At 40.7% G+C, this 6385-nt stretch overlaps 1 long non-coding RNA gene across 2 annotated transcripts; it reads left to right on the forward strand.

The window, feature by feature from the left end:
- Positions 1-5396, forward strand: LOC112973193. 2 transcript variants are annotated; one of them, XR_003255915.1, is made up of 6 exons: positions 1-28; positions 169-270; positions 754-807; positions 3209-3253; positions 3964-3999; positions 5087-5396. It is a non-coding gene; the product is annotated as an uncharacterized LOC112973193 (long non-coding RNA). The 2 variants fall into 2 exon arrangements; XR_003255914.1 differs by lacking the exon at positions 3209-3253.
- The last annotated feature ends 989 nt before the right edge of the window (positions 5397-6385 follow it).

Genomic DNA, 6385 nt, shown 5'->3' on the forward strand with positions numbered 1-6385 from the left:
GGTCACGCAGTCGTAGTCGTGGTAGGAGGTATGCTTTAGGCTTCTCGGGTTTTGTTTGTTTTGGGGCTTTTTTTGCATTTTTTTTTTTTTTTTTTCTTCCCTCCCTCAGTGTTCTGTACCAAAAGTACCTTGTAATAATTCTGGGGCTTTTCTTTCTTTGTTTTGTAGGTCAAGATCAGCTTCTTATCGCAGGTCCAGGTCAATCTCTCCTCGTAGGTATAGATCATTTTCACCTCGCAGATCACGGTCTGGTTCTTTAAGGAGATCAAGGTAGGTGTTACCTGTTAGGTTGTAGGTCCAGAACAATATTGGAAGGGAACACAGCTGTTAATTTTAAGTCTGTATGTCATGCTCTGTGTCTACAGAAAGCTTCATAGAGCTACAGTCCTGAAGCTTACCGGGACCTCTCTTCTCAAGTTAAAACTTGTGCTGAAGAGTTCTAGATTTGCTGTTCTTAAGCTTTTTGGCACTGTATCATTATTACAGCATTAATCCTTATCTATGGTTAAGAATAGTTACTTTATTTTTAAGGATGCAGAGAGTAATTATATTTACTTAACTAAGGCAGAAGGATTTCTTATGTGGACAGTTTTACTGAGCAAGTCTATTACAATRTTCTGATAATACAAGAAGGTTACTTCTACAAAACTGATGGTAGTCTTTGTCTAACAGTATTGACTTTAGAGACCTGGGTTTTAGGATGTCAGCTGTTTGTATGAATCGTATGGTAGTTGTTTTCATTGCTCTTTCTAGGTCAAGGTCCAGATCACGCTCAAGATCCCGGTCTGTTGTATGGCCCCGAAGCAGGTAAGATACTTACTTATTTGATTCAAACCAGTAATAACCCCCCTTTTTCCTCTCCCACCCCCAGGAAGTTTAGGCTCAGAGTGGTTACAGGGTTTTGCAGCATAGCTATATTTGCTGCAGTGACTTCTGCCTTTTCACAGTCTGCTTTTGTGGTCTGTTTCTTGTAATAAACAGATGTTTTAGTCTGTGGCTAGATCTTTGTCTGTGTGTATATATGTATATGTAGTCAGAAAAAACCATACGATTTACAAAAGGGTGGGAGAAATACAAGTCCTGTGGGGAGAAGTTCTGGAAACTGATTATATGTTTAGAGAATGCTTGAGCTCGTGTCCTGCGGGAAGTTAGCAAAATCCCATAATGCTGCTTAGTATTTTCTTGGTGTGCTTTCTGTGAATTCTACATGCTGAGAAGTGATAAGAAGATTCCCACTAGTGCCCCAACTCTTGCTTACAGGTGTTAAGTGTTCCGCCAGTTTTGGGAACTGGATAGAGTCATGTTATTGTAGAGCTAAGAACCACCTTGCACGGGGTAAGGCACCTAGCTTGAGGGTTTTAGACACCAGAATGAAGAGGAATGCGAGTCCTGACGTTTTGAGGGACTGCTCTGACATGTAGTCCTGGTTTTGTGGACCTAGATGTTTCCTGCTGCCTGTGGCCAGCAGGCTGAAATGGAAGATGAGGAATTTAGAGTAAATAGTCCTGTATTATTTTCCTCTCCTTTGTGATGAGTCTTAGCTTGGAAGAAGGATGAAAGAGTAGGATAAAAATATTACAGACATGAGAGCTGACAAGTTGGAAGAAATTGTTTTCTGTGTTGTATTGGCACAGGGGAAGAGAAGAGGCAGTCTTAGTGGTCTGCCTACTACTTTGGGACCTGATGTGTTGAGCCTTTAAAAGGATGATTATTTTTTATTAGGGCTGCCATGATTGACTACAGTGCTGTAATGTAGATAAGCCAGGCTCAAACTGCTAATGTTCCTTGGTGACTTCTAGTTTTGGGACAGTCACGTTCCTGTGCAAAAGACTTTTTGATACTGACACTGAAATTTCCGAGGAATGCTGACTTTGTAGGACTGCAATTGCAGTGGTCGGAAATGGTAATTAAGGACTGGAATTATGGAAGCCCTGTGGAGAAACTTGTTATTTCTGTATTAGCCTGTGTTGCTCCTGTGGTAATACAGCAAAATGTTAGTGCGCAGCGGTGGTGCTGCTTCTAGAACTGTTGTTTTGCAGTCCTTGCTTGCTTGCCTCTGGGAATGAGTGCTTTGCCAGCAGTTCTCCCAGTAAGATGATGCTCTTGTGTGCTACCTTACAGTGTTTCTGAACAAAGGAAGTCATGCTACAAAATTATGGAGTTCAGGATAGATTTGAGCAACTCTATTCTGTGTAACTTTGATACAGTAGCAAGATTTCTGGTTATGGTGAAAAGTGTTCCAGGCTGACTGTTAAGAACTGTTACAGGTGACAAGCCAGCATGGTGGCTGAGAAGCTTTAGCAGCAGTGGAACGTTACTCTTTTGTTTAAATGGCTCTAATGGTGTCCACATAGTGTTTTTATAAACTAATGGGCAAGATAAAGGTGAATCTTGATTACCCTTTAAAACTAGGTCTGAGCAGAAATAGAATAAAAAAGCTTCATGCTCTTCTGGCCAGTTCTGTTGAACGACGGACTGTAACTGGCACGCAGGCTTGCTGACTTTCAGTAACGCTGCGTGGCTGAATGCTGAGGCTCTGGAAGGGGACAAATTCTCAGTGACCCAGCCTTGAATATTTGAGTCAGCAGAGTAACATGGTGAATATGGGAGAAAGTCTTATTATAGCTTCTAAGCCATAAAATGAACTTTGGCAATAGTTTACAAATTATAAAGTCCTTCTAGTATTTGCAGATTCCAGGATCTAGTATTCTAGATCCACAGCATTTCAGTTTTCTGTTAGATGTTTTCATTGGGATGTTTGAACCTCAATATTATACTCTAATAACACTGGCACTGAGAACTTTAAACTGAAGAATGCATCAGTTCTTCAGCACTTACCTCTAGTTGATATCAGTGTCTTAAGGTGGTGTTACTGAAAGGTTTTCCAGATGGATGCTTGAAACAGTAGTTCCACCTTCATGCGATACTTGAAGAACAAACACCTGGGAACCTTGAACAAGGCTTTGTTTTGTGAAAGTGGTAGCCAAGGCTTTGCTGGGGAGCTGGTTGAGCCTGTAGCATCTCCTGGCAAGTGGGGTCTCTGGACTAGAGCGAAAGGAGTCTTCTGAAATGTCCTGCAGCACTGGAGTCTTCCTCTTTGGTGTGTGATGCTATGTAGTGTGAATTTGCTGTTGCTCATTCAGCTAACTTTCATTGTACGTGCATGCCACTGGCTGCTTTGCTGAGCTTTATTTTTCTCCTGTTGTAGGTCTGGGTCCCATGGTAGATCTAAATCTGGCTTACCTGCTAAAAGGTGAGCGTGAATACAACTAGCACTCAGTTTTTTGTTTTGTTGTGGTTTTTTTGTTTGTCTGTGGGTGTTTTGTTTTTTTTTTTTTCCTCCCCTCACATGATGCAAACTCTTTCCTTGGACCACTATTTCAGTTGCACTTGGAAGAGTGGGTCTTTTTTGTTGTTTTTGTTGTTTTGTTTTGCCCCCCTTCTTTTAAACATAGGATGAGCTGATTTTTGTGGCATGTTCTTCCCAAAGGGATTGGATATCTATCATGTTTTGTTTCACCGATGACTCTGACCAAAAGTATTTTTACAAGATTTGGGACACCTCTTCCCTACCCATGTTTCTTAGCTGCCTGTAGTTCCTAATCTTCCTCTCTTCCTCATTTCATATACTGCTCCTGCTTTGGAGAATTGTTGTTTCCACTTTTTAGCTGCATTGAAGCTGTGCACTGCCCTCTCCTGAGGGCTCCAGCTTTCAGCAGTATTCTTTTTCAACTGCAGTTCCTTGCTTAAAGTAAGTCTGATTAAATTGGGAATGTTTGCTTTCAGCAGCATTAAGGGYGATACCTTTAATGATTTTAGCAACATCAAGCTATTTACTGTTTTGAAAGGGTCAAGAGTGGTGACTGAGTGCACAGAATTGTTATATTTTTATGCATATTATATACATGCATATACAAGTTGTTACTTAAAATGTTACATTGATTGGAACTTTTTTATTTTTAGTCGCTCAAAGTCCAGATCACCATCTCCAAAGAGAAGGTAGGAGTATCTTTTAAAACTGGATTGTGCTGTTTGGCTGCATTAGCAGCTGCAGTGGTTGCTACTGAAACTAACTCTTGTAAGGATAAAAGTGAAAAGTTTTTTTCCTTGTCCTAATTTAAGTGTAAGCTATGACAAGATGAATTTTCATGGATGTTTCAGTGCTGGTAGTCAGCACTTCATGACTAATACTAAATCTGCTTCTGAAAAGGGCTTTAGTGTGGCATTCGTGTGTCCACTTACTCTTGTGTTATTAGAGTCCTGTAAGGTAAGCTGCTGTAATGAACCTTTCAGAGGACAGTAGAAAATGAGGGCAAATGAGAATCTATGTTCCAAAAGTTCCTCAAAGAAATTTAGAGTCTGGGGAAGAAGTGGGTAATGGAGGAAATAAAATGGCTCTGAGTGCAGCTGGAAAGGGAGTGGTGAAGTATGAAGCAAAATGTGAACCATGTGGCAGAATTAAATTCCTGCTGGTGTAATCCTTACAACTGGCTCTTGCTCAGTTGCACAGCTGCCAGGTCTTGCTATGCAGCCTAAAGTAAAAAGCAACTTTCCCTATGTAACCAGAGAGGTACATGCTGGAATTCACGTAGTTTGACATGAATAATTGGGAGTTTAATCGTGGCCTAGCTCCAAACTGGAAACATGGAGGTTATAGCTTACCTTCATCATCTTGGCAGTGTAAGCAGCCCTCTGAACAGCTGCAGAGCTGACACCAAAGTTGGTCTTTCTGAGCGTGCTAGATGTCCTACCAAGTCCTTGTACCAGATGACTCTTCTTCTGAATGGGCTTTTCACACTTAAAGCAGTTGCTGCTTATATGCTGTAAGATGTAACACTTTTTTCCAGTATTCATGAACTTCAAATGAAAATCCTGTGCAAGCATGGGAAGAGGCAGTATGGGGGTGGGGAAGAGGGTGACTGGGTTAGCTTTCACACCAGGCACAGTGATGGCTCCAGTTCTGTGCACTGATGGCTCAACAAGGAGGAACCACCTGGGCTAGGTTAAGGAAATGTGGGTTAGCATGGATTTTCTGTTGGTTTTGCTGTGGGAGTTGCTCTTTCTTACTCTCTTCTTTCCCTTTCAGTCATTCACCATCAGGAAGCCCTTGAAGGAGTGCATGTCCTGAGAGAATGGATTCAAATTAAAAAGTTAAAGTTTAAAAAGAAAATTTATTTTGTTTACATTATTATAAGGGATTTTGTGGTGTCTTTATAAATGTAAGGGCTTAGTCCTAGAAGGCTATTTCTATCAACTAACAATTGGCATGACTCTGGATCTTTTAAAAGTCTTATTGGTAGACTAATGCAAAACTCTTGTGTTAACGTTCTGTGATCTGAAAATGTTGGGCTTTTTTATTGGCGCATTGAAATAAACTGTGTATTTCTAACGAAGAACTACTTTGTGATGACCCTACTCTTTCTGTTAATACCTTGGTAACTAAAGCAGGTCATATTCCACTAAGCTGAGAAGCAGGAATCCAAATATAACGGGCACTTGCAAATTGGAGCATAGTGCAGCAGCCACTCATGGATACCCTGTGCTTGTCCCCATTGTGCGACTTGCATTTATTCCTCCATGCCATTGATTAGGGTGAAACGTAACCAATACCGGTTGTCATTCTTACTGTTCATTCTTGAATGTTACAGTGATCTGTACCTTGTATTTTTATTTGCACCTCCACGCAGCTCAGTGAAGCTTAAATGCTGTGTGCWTTTTTTTKTTTTTTTTGAGGTGCTTTGCCTTCTAAAACTGTCTTTAGAGGGCATTAACAAATGCAAATGGCAGAAAGTTAGGTATGTGCGAACTCTGGTCTTGCTTCCCCATTGATTAAAGGACCAGTGAGCTTCAACTGAAGGTGTCTGGAATACTTCTGGAATGTAAACTGCTAAAGTGAATATTTTTTAGAACTTCTGTTTTCTGTCCTGATTGTCCAAATAGTTAAAGTACTGCTTCCTTTTTATGATGTTAATGATAGCCTGGCAGTTCTGGTGCAAAAGATAATACATTTAGACATTCTTTTTAGGAAATTCAGGCTTTTCTGGCATAGTGAAGGGTAAAGTCACAAGCACAACTTGCAGGTCACCTTTAAATAACAGTACAGGCTAGGAAATAAGAGAGCCTCTCCTGTTACACTTACCCTGTCTTATCTGCTTAGTCATGTTTTCTCCTTAGACAATAAACTGTAACCAAGTGGCTTTCTGCAGTTCTGAGCAGTTGTTTTGAATAGCTGGACTTGTATCTATATACAGACAATCTCTCTCACCATGAGTAGGTTACGGAAGGATTCAATACAAGTATGATGAACTAATGAACACTTGCTAGCTTGATTTGCAACTGCACAGAAGCTGACAGAGGCTGTTCATGAGTCTTTATCAGGTTAGTG

This window comes from Apteryx rowi, unplaced genomic scaffold, assembly GCF_003343035.1.
Source record: "Apteryx rowi isolate R43461 unplaced genomic scaffold, aptRow1 scaffold_53, whole genome shotgun sequence".
Classification (NCBI taxonomy): Eukaryota; Metazoa; Chordata; class Aves; order Apterygiformes; family Apterygidae; genus Apteryx; species Apteryx rowi.